This window comes from Bombyx mori, chromosome 4 (genome assembly GCF_030269925.1).
Source record: "Bombyx mori chromosome 4, ASM3026992v2".
In the NCBI taxonomy this organism is placed as follows: domain Eukaryota; kingdom Metazoa; phylum Arthropoda; class Insecta; order Lepidoptera; family Bombycidae; genus Bombyx; species Bombyx mori.
The window spans coordinates 17250818-17260655 of NC_085110.1; the positions used below are offsets into that span (position 1 = coordinate 17250818).

A 9838-nucleotide genomic window follows, 5' to 3' on the forward strand; every position below is an offset into this window, starting at 1 on the left:
GTAGTTGTGTACATTTGAAAAATGCCAGTTTTTGTATTTCCAAAGAATTCCTAAATTGTTATTAAAAAATATTTTTATCCATACAATTTTAAAGGGTGGATCACTGTAATGAAACAATCAAATAAAATCAAGATTTTGGTCACATGTCTACAAGCAGCTCGATGGCGTGGCGGTGCCCACGGGCCTCGGCAACTGACTAATAAAAAATTACCAGCTAATTCATCCGGCCAAAGCTTATTATGTATGATAATTAATTACAAAAACAAAAAGCCAACATCACGTAGTGTTCCCAGGCGGTCACCCATCCAAGTACTGACTACGCCCGACGTTGCTTGACTTCGGTGATCGGACGAGAACCGGTGTATTCAACGTGGTATGGACGTTGGCGACAGGTATGATAAAATTATGATAAAAATTAAAAATTCTCAAGTCATAAAATAATTTTTATTGCAATTAAAATTATTATGCTATTCACACGAACATAAATTTTATGACGTCATTCTATTAAAAACTATTATCTCCTTGAAAATACCAAGAGAGAAAAGGACCTAAAGATAAAATTAAAGAAAAATCTACAATGAAGTCACAAATAAAGCAGTTTGTAAATCATTGAAATAAAGGGGAACATTAGTGTCGCCATTTTGTGAAATAAGTCGCGAATCTATGGCAAGAGATACAAAAAGCGGGAGAGCGAGTCCCCAGAAATGAACTTTTATAGAATACGATTTTGGTATTTATTATTTTAAAATATATGGTAATATTTCTAGAATGAAACCGGTTAAATTGGGACAATTATTTATTCATTTATGAACTTTTAATTCATCAATCAACGGTGCTCGCCGAGGTTAATCAGAACGAACGGTCCTGCGTTACTTGCCGTTTCCCCGAAAAACCAACCTCCCTACCTACTTAATACGTAACAAGAAGTGTTCACGCGCGCTCAGTTACTAGCACCAAACTATTGACATCGCTATTAATTCATAGAACGCTGTGGTAAAAACATTACAATCTAATTGACCTAAAGCCTGAGGCGCCCGAGACTCATATTATGTGCATTCGAACTCAGGTAAGTTTTCACTGTGGCACCGTAAATTCGTCTGTCAGCATTTTCTCTACTTAACCTTTGGGCTATGTCAACTACCAGCGGATTGGTAAGTTAAATCATGGTGCTAAACCTGGATTTGCTAAAACTAACCCTAGCAAAAAATACAAGAAAATCCGGCTAGAAACACAGTGGGTTTCATTCAGGTACTGGGTTATTTATCGAACTCTCCGCTCGATGGGAACGGTGACCGGTACTTGGATTGCCTCAAAAGGACCGACAGTAGATGAAGATAATCCAGTAGACTGATACATAAACGAACTATTCGACGATACTACACATGTTTAGGTACTTGTACAAATTTATTTCATTATTTTCATGGACCGTTGTAAATATTGAACAGTAGCTTCCAAGTTAAGTAGAACAGACGGATCTCTCACATCTACTGATGAAATTATGCTTAAGGCTTTCGTTTTTTATCATTTGACTACGGAATCATCGTAATGTAGGTATTCCAGAATTACCTTGACAGCTATGAAAGTGATGGTTTTGCAAAAAAATCGTATCGTACACTATAAACAGTATTTAAGTCGAACTTATTGTTATTACTGCATATAATCCTAAGTTTTATGTGAACAGAAGCGGAACGAGTCCTTATATTAATACTTATATTTGTTTATGAATGATCAAATGGCTAAGATAACGATGTTTGAGTACATAAGGAGTAGGTATGCAAGTTGAAACAAAATGTAATTTCTGTAACTACAATTAAAAATACAAGTTATTATTGACCGAGTTTTTCTTTAATAAATTATAACACGCCTAATTTTAAGTGGTTATTCCATAGATATCATGATATGATTTAGGTTGCCTATACTAAAGGGTGTTTCAGATTAAAACATAAATTATATCGAAGATAAGCTTAGCCAGTCAATGTTCTGTTAGCTCATTTTCAAACGATCACTCACAACGAAAAATTAATTTGATTTGTGAAGATAATGTTTGAACATCGTGATAGCCGATACAATTGGTACTGCGACTGGTAACAACTTAACTCTAGATGAGGTATTAGCTCAACGGCCCATCCACAGCACTAAAAAAGCGTAGAATAGGCATCGAGAAACAAACAAATAATAAGATGTTATAAAAGAGTGAAATGTTATTCCTCCACCCTGTACGCAGTAAAGTGGGAGAGCACGTCGCACGGACTGATACACCCGAGATCAATACGTACGAGACGTATGTGAGGATATATGTTGAGATTTAATAATAGAGAACGTGATTGCTTGTTTCGATCATTATTTATAAGTCTTCTGATATATTCTTAATGCGTTATTGACATTTTTAATTATTTACATTGAAGTCGTCGTGGCTTAAAGGATAAGACGTCCGATGCATTCGTATGTAGGCGATGCAACGGTGTTCGAATCCCGCAGGCGGGGGTACCAATTTTTCCAATGAAATACGCAGTATTTAACAAATGTTCACGATTGACTTCCACGGTGAAGGAATAACATCGTGTAGTAAAAATGAAACCCGCAAAATTATAGTTTGGGTAATTACTAATGTTAGAACGGTGGTACTTTGAGTCTGCACGGGTAGGTACCACCACCCCGCCCATTTCTGCCGTTAAGTAGTAATGCGTTTCGGTTTGAAGGGCGGGGCTGCCGTTGTAACTATACTTGAGACCTTAGAACTCATATCTCAAGGTGGGTCAACACATAATTTTGAGGTAATCGAACATCCAATAATGGGGTTTTTTATAGCTTAGACGACTGAACGTGCTCACGGCCCACCAAGCGTTAAGTGGCTGGTGATGGCTATATACAGTACAGCGAGAATAACACCATCTCCAGACTTGATGTATTTGTCTCAATTTGTGCCGGCTCATGTCAACGTCGAGCAGTCCATCGGAGTCCGGCACGGCACTCGGACACGTATACAATAAATAATTATGAGTGATATGATTTTCCTTTGAGACTGACCCACACATAACTACGCACAGTGGTGACCCCGACGTGATTTCATGAAATCAAAACCCGCAACGAATTTGGTACTACTACCTATTCCGTCCACGGTTCCGCACACACGGAACGTTTAACGAATTCTATTATTAATATTGTCAATTTAGGTTGCAGAAACAGGCGGAAACACGATATAATGTAACGGGCTAACAAACCATCCTCGCACCACTGCTCAAGTTAATCTTTGCAGAGATAGTTATATACGAATGTGGATCTTCTAGAGTTAATGAACTGATCTATGCAATAATAATAATGAAAGAAGGACGAGAGAAAGATACCACGGTGGGAGTACCTAGATCTCATCAAAAATATCTAATTCTCAGTGGATTGCTTTTTGATACGGTGGTAGATTCTGCGAAGTGCTGCTCTTGCTAGGGCTAGTGTTAGCAATTCTCTCAAGTTGAGCCCGAGAGCTCACCTACCCGTCCGGGCGTAGCTGGAATAGCCCCTTAGGCTCCTAGCCTAGCGAAAAAAAGAATCTATAACAATAGATTAAATTTTGAATTCCTCGAAGTCCCATCGCTTAAGTTGGTAAATGCATCATTCTCGCAATTTAGTGTATGTATTAAAATATATCTAAATTAATAGTAAGTAGTAGTGAATATAATAAGTTTTATAGTGTAAGTTGATGTACATAATAATAATAATAATATATGTGTGCATTGTGTTCCTTTTGTATTTTTTTAGTTATTTTTTTGTGTAAACTTAATTTCAATTTTTTTTTCTGTTTGTTCACTCTCTACTTTTATGGGATTTCGATAGTGGAAACATGTTTGGTTATTTTTTACTTTAATAAATTTTATATTTGTTTTGTACTGTAGATTTCCCAAATAAGTAAATTAAATTATCTTGGGGACTGTGCCTCCGTAAAGCGCAATTAAAAAAAAGAAATACAAGGAAAAAAAAAAGAAATGAATTAAATCTCAGGATCGTATTACCCGGTGCATCGCACGGTACGCTGCCTCCTTCGCAACGTAGAGAGCTATTGATACGGTATTTTTATTTCCTCTACCCCGAACCGGCCGGGCGGCGCGCTTTGTGCCTTTCTGTTCAAACTCTCAATATAATATCCTTTTTATTATGTTTGTGAATACGAAATGATATTAAAGTATAGTATAGATAGTAAAGGGTTTCTCTGTGAACGGAGATTTAAAGTGTGTTGTCATTATTTTGATTCGGTTTTATGTATTATGATGTTTCGTATTATGCGGAGAACGGTGGACTGTATTGTGACGCATTAGGGACGAGCTAAATCCGGCAGTTAAGAAAGAACGTGCCGGTACAAAAATCTATATATTAATACGTAAAGCAAAAACTTTGTAACCCTTTTTACAAAAATTGCGTGGACGACGGAGGAGTATGAATTTTCCCACACTTATCGAGAATATAGAGAAGGAGTGCAGAATGATAATATTTTTTTATTATGCTCAAAAAATACATTAAATCAATAAATAAAAACATTACACACACTACCATGTATTTGATACACACGCATGCCTACTATTTGGTTATTGTCAAACTTTTCTTATTGCATAGCCTGTTATCAAATTGATAATAGATTAAATATTGTTTGTCTTTATTAATATTTGTCTAAAATGATGATGAATGTATAAACATATAATTTCAATTAATTATAGTCGATTTTAGACTACCCCCGAATCACTAGTAGTATTATAATAATTTGGAAAGTCAATTTCATGTCTCGAAGTGAACACTAATAATAAAGCTGTAGTGTTTGCAACGTAAAAAACCATATTTAGTACAACTTAATGAAGTATTATAAATACAAACGAGCCGAAAGGCTTTATTGTGATATTTGAATCGACAAGGGCAATAAGTTCAGGCGAATCAAATTATAATTAATGTAAATTTCTCTCACAAATCTTATACACTCATTAGCGCACTCCAGGTTACGTCTGTATGTATACAATAATAATATTTTATCACTTTAGATGGAAAGCAAAGGTTTCTAGTGTTATACCTCATTAACTTGCGTGAGAGGCGTAATGCCACTGAACTAATCTACTAATCTTTAGATAATTTAACCTAAATTTTGCTTAAAAGTAGTATTCATTTTATTTAAAGCATAATTAATATTATTATGTACTTGTCTGCTACGCGAATCGATCGTAGCGCTACGTAGACCAGCTACAGATGTAGCCTCAGGCTACAGCTCCCTCGTGGGAAGGGTGTAAGGCTTTTCAAAATTTTGTAATGAAACTGTTTTGATGATCCTAACTGCGAATGTGGAATATTAGTACTGTATCTATGATATCAAACCTTAGATATGCAGACGATGCTACTCTTTTGGCAACGTCACAGGCCGACGTAGATAGTTTTCTTTCGCTTCTGGAAGTTCCGACTTTGCCCTCGCCATAAACCGCAATAAAACTAAAATGATGGCAGTGGACCGTAAGAATAACAATCGATTTGATTTACATGAAATAGCAAACTGCGAAGTTGTCCAGAGTTACATCTACCTGGAGTCCACAATTACAAATACTGGAAGTTGCGAAGAAGAAATTAAAAGTCGTTGTACCGTGACACGATCAGCTCACAAAAATATGGAAAGATCGCCGCATAACTAAAAACACCAAAGTTCGCTTAATGAGGTGCTTAATATTTCCTAATTTCCTATAAGGAGCAGAAACATGGAGGATTCATCAAAAGTGTCGTAAAAAGATTGGCGCCCTTGAGATGTTGTGCTGGGGACGCTTGCTAGGGATAAAATGGACTGCTCACCGTACCAATGTTTCCATCCTGAAAGAGCTCCAAATCAAATAAAGGCTTTCGTCGTTTGCGCAATTGCGAATCCTTAATACGTTTGGACATATCATCCGTAATGAAAGCTCATTGGAACGATTAATGGTTCAAGGAAGAGTAGACGGTCAACGTTCTCGCGGCCGATCACCCACAAGGTGGACAGACTTGATTAAGTCATCTACTAAGTGTTCTCTTATTGAATGTACACGTACCGCCACAAATAGAAAGAGAAGCCTCGCAAAAGCCGCAACCAAGCAATAAGACATGCTTAAACACGACCTGGTAGTAGGACCTCTTGTGAGTCCGCGCGGGTAGGTACCACTACCTTGCCTATTTCTGCCGTGAAGCAGTAATGCGTTTCGGTTTGAAGGGTGGGGCAGCCGTTGTAACTATACTTGAGACCTTAGAACTTATATTTCAAGGTGGGTGGCGCATTTACGTTGTAGATGTCTATGGGCTCCAGTAACCACTTAATACCAGGTGGGCTGTGAGATTATTCGCCCATCTAATCAATAAAAATAATTCGTCAAATAACAGTTTGTTCTGTCGTCATAGCATTTTGTATAAAATCAAGGTACGACCTTCCGTGGACAGTTGATTGGCAAGTGAGCGTGAAATGGACACACAGCCACCCTCGTGATTCGGTTATATCCCGGCGAGGTACAATTCAACACAAAACTGTGGACACGACTTTCGTATTTTTTCTGAGGAATTTATTATATATTATGTCTTTGAAATCGGTACTTTTGGGTCACTTCTGTAGAAGTTGTTACCGATTGTGACGTCAATAATAAAGAACTAATACACGTAATGAAAAACACCGTTTATTCTTTAAGATGGTACATATGTTTACATGGAGACAGGCTCCGGGCAACTGGCGTACTGTAATGCAATAATTGCATGCGCATTGTCATTGACGCTTAATTTATTGAGAAACCTTTGTTGAAGTGTTACTTCTAATGCGACTTCCAACAAGGTTGCATTAAACGTTTAACGCTCCTGGGTAGGGGGAAAAGAGACAGAGCGAGAGTGAATGAGTGACACTCGAACGCATGCGCGTAGTATACCTGTTACAGCCCAGCGCGAGCGTCAGAGCGCGAGAGTAGCGTCCAATATTTTAATGACATATTTAAAAATATATATACGTCGGAGGAGCCACAGTTATTAACACCATCGTCAGACATCGTAGGGGCGAATAGGGTGATCGAGCTAAGAGAAATATTGAGTACACTAATCACGTTTAATTTAAAATATATATAATATAAATGTTGAAGATGTCGCATCTCTTATACACAGCATTCCCTATTACAAGAGCAATCTGATTTAAGGATGAAAAATAAAGAAAACCATAATACTTCGAAAAAGAATTTTCACTTCATTCACGTGCCCCAAGTTGCACGCGCACCGCTTTTTCTTTGTTATTTTTGTGTGATAACTTTTTTAGTATTAATGTGTCGATTTGACTATGTAGACAATTTTTATAAAATAACACGAAGGAAAAAAATGCGGCGAAACCAATAGTTAAAGTTTTTTTTAGTAAATATTTTGTGTGATCGACTGTACCCAAACAATTTGCAGTGTGACGTCACAATATTCTATTACGTCACAGCTCCGGTACGCCTCGGGCCTGTCTGCTGCTAACAATTTACATGCAAGTTATATTGAACGCTGTTATGCAAAACACAATAATAATTGCCATGTTTATAGTGGAAGCGCACGTGGTCTTCGTGGTAGGAGATTTGATCTCATAACTGACCTTGAAACGATTCCGGAGTAGCTATTCATTTGACGAAACACTACGTCTATATTTGATCCACAAAAAATAGAGATTTGATATTTATCACACGATGCTATTCCATCTACGGTGAGAAGAAGTGAACATGAATTAAGCGCGTAATTGTTTAACAAAATTGGTATCTGCCTGCTGGATTTGAACATCGACATATTCGCACCGCTTGATGAGCGCTTTCCGGGCTTTTTATCTTTTAGACCTCTCTCTCTCTCTCTTCGATTGGTCCCTCATTGCTGAGGATCGTGACTCCGTTTGATTCCATCAACTAACTGTCTCCATCAATCCCATTGTGTAGCTTGGTGGAGTTCGTTGCTGACAGGTATTTTTAGTTCCTCCGCTATTTGGTCCGACCATTGTTTGGGATCTCTACCCTTAGGCCTTGCTCCCTCGATTTTACCGGTCACCACAAGGCGTTCCAAATTGCTGGTATCCCTGCGTGCAACATGACCAAAATACCGCAATATTCTTTGTAGGCAGGTTGTGGATAGACGTTGAGTCTTTTTTTATTTTTAACTGCTTGAGAATAGAGATGTTGGTGCGGCGGGCCGTCCATGGTATGGATATATATTTAGGCCACAACGACTTCATAACTCAGTCATAAACAGTAGCTGTATTCTGATCGTATTTTCGTGCCCCAAAAATTAAAGATATCTTACTGGATTACTCGCACCACCGGCCAGCCTATGTCTGCTATTAAACAATTATACGTTTTAATTTCATTGTTCGTTCAAGCAATACAAAATATAAAAAAGTGTACACTATAAATAATACATGGATTTACCGTCACCTGGAAATGTATCGTAACATGGCGCTTATTATCGTAACGTAGTATGGCAATATCATAGATGAAAATATTATAATAAATGCAAATCTATTTTCAAATTCAGTAACGATGTCGGTTTGGTTTTTACGGCATTTGTATCTATTTCATCAATGTGAGCGTGATAGAAATACCAGTAATAGCAGCTTTGTCACTCTTCAGACCGGAAAGCGTGGATGGTAGTAAGTACCCCATCACAAGCAATTATTATATATATTTTAATACGCTTTTATTAGCTTCAGACGTATGTATGTAACGGAATATTTGACCCCCTTCAAAACGTCGGATTAACTCGAAATTTGGTATACTTGTTATGGACCGATAATAATTCAATATTATTAAAAATTGAAAAAATTTAAATTCATCCAAAAAATTAAATATAAATAATAGTTTAAAAAAACTATCAAAATACGCTTTTATAGAAAATCCAACAAAAAAATAGAAAATAAATTTTAATTAATTAGAATTAAAAATAGTGTAAAAAAATATATTTTATTATAAAAAAAAGCGTGGGGTGCATAGTATCAGTAGTTATAAATATTTTATGAACAGATATGAGTAGAAGGTAAGGTTTGATAATATCCTGAAAAGCACCCCACGTATTTTGTTAGTTTGTTTAAACTATTATTTATTTTATTTGCCCTTGTAGGCAGGCGAGCATACGACCCACCTGATGGTGAGTGGTTACCGTAGCTCATGGACGTCAGCAATGCCAGGAGTAGAGCCAAGCCGCTGCCTACCGTTAAGTACTCCCCAGAAGCCTCATTTGAAAGAAGGACATGTTATAACGCTCGGGAACCACCGTAGAAGGGAACTCATTCCAAACCCAATTAGAAACGTAATCAAATTTGGATTTTTTGTATTACACAATGATATGTGTATGATTCTTTGAAAGTTTAAGCTTAGTTAGAAACATTGGTACCTGCCTACTGGATTTAAACACAGCTTTAATCACATTGGTTGACAGGACTACAGAGCATCTTAACCTTTAGGACACTTGATAATTAGGTTTCTTTTTGATAACTCAGGTAGGTAGACGAGTAGTGGGAACAAATTTTAGGGCTACTACAGAAATAAAGATAGCTAAACGTTAGTATTGCTACCCGGTTCGAGATATAAGATGAAATACTTAATCTTTTTTTAATTAATATGAACGATAAAGTCAGCTAAGGCTTGTTTCACATGATCACTGATGCTGTATAAACATAAAAATAATTAAACAATTTTGCTTAGAGTACTCAGTGGTAGGCAGCAGCTTGGCTGTACCGCTGACAATGCTGGTGTCCATTAGCGACGGTAACCATTCACCACCAGGTGAGCCGAATCTCCGTAGCCTGGTAGAGCAATAAATTACGTGAGTAAGGAGTTCTTTGTGTATGTTTGTAATCCAAGAATTT

At 37.1% G+C, this 9838-nt stretch overlaps 1 non-coding gene across 1 annotated transcript; it reads right to left on the reverse strand.

The window, feature by feature from the left end:
- Window positions 1-268: 268 nt before the first annotated feature.
- LOC119628493 (5S ribosomal RNA) lies at window positions 269-387 on the reverse strand. The gene has a single exon (XR_005244657.1). It is a non-coding gene; the product is annotated as a 5S ribosomal RNA (ribosomal RNA).
- Between the last annotated feature and the right edge of the window lie 9451 nt (window positions 388-9838).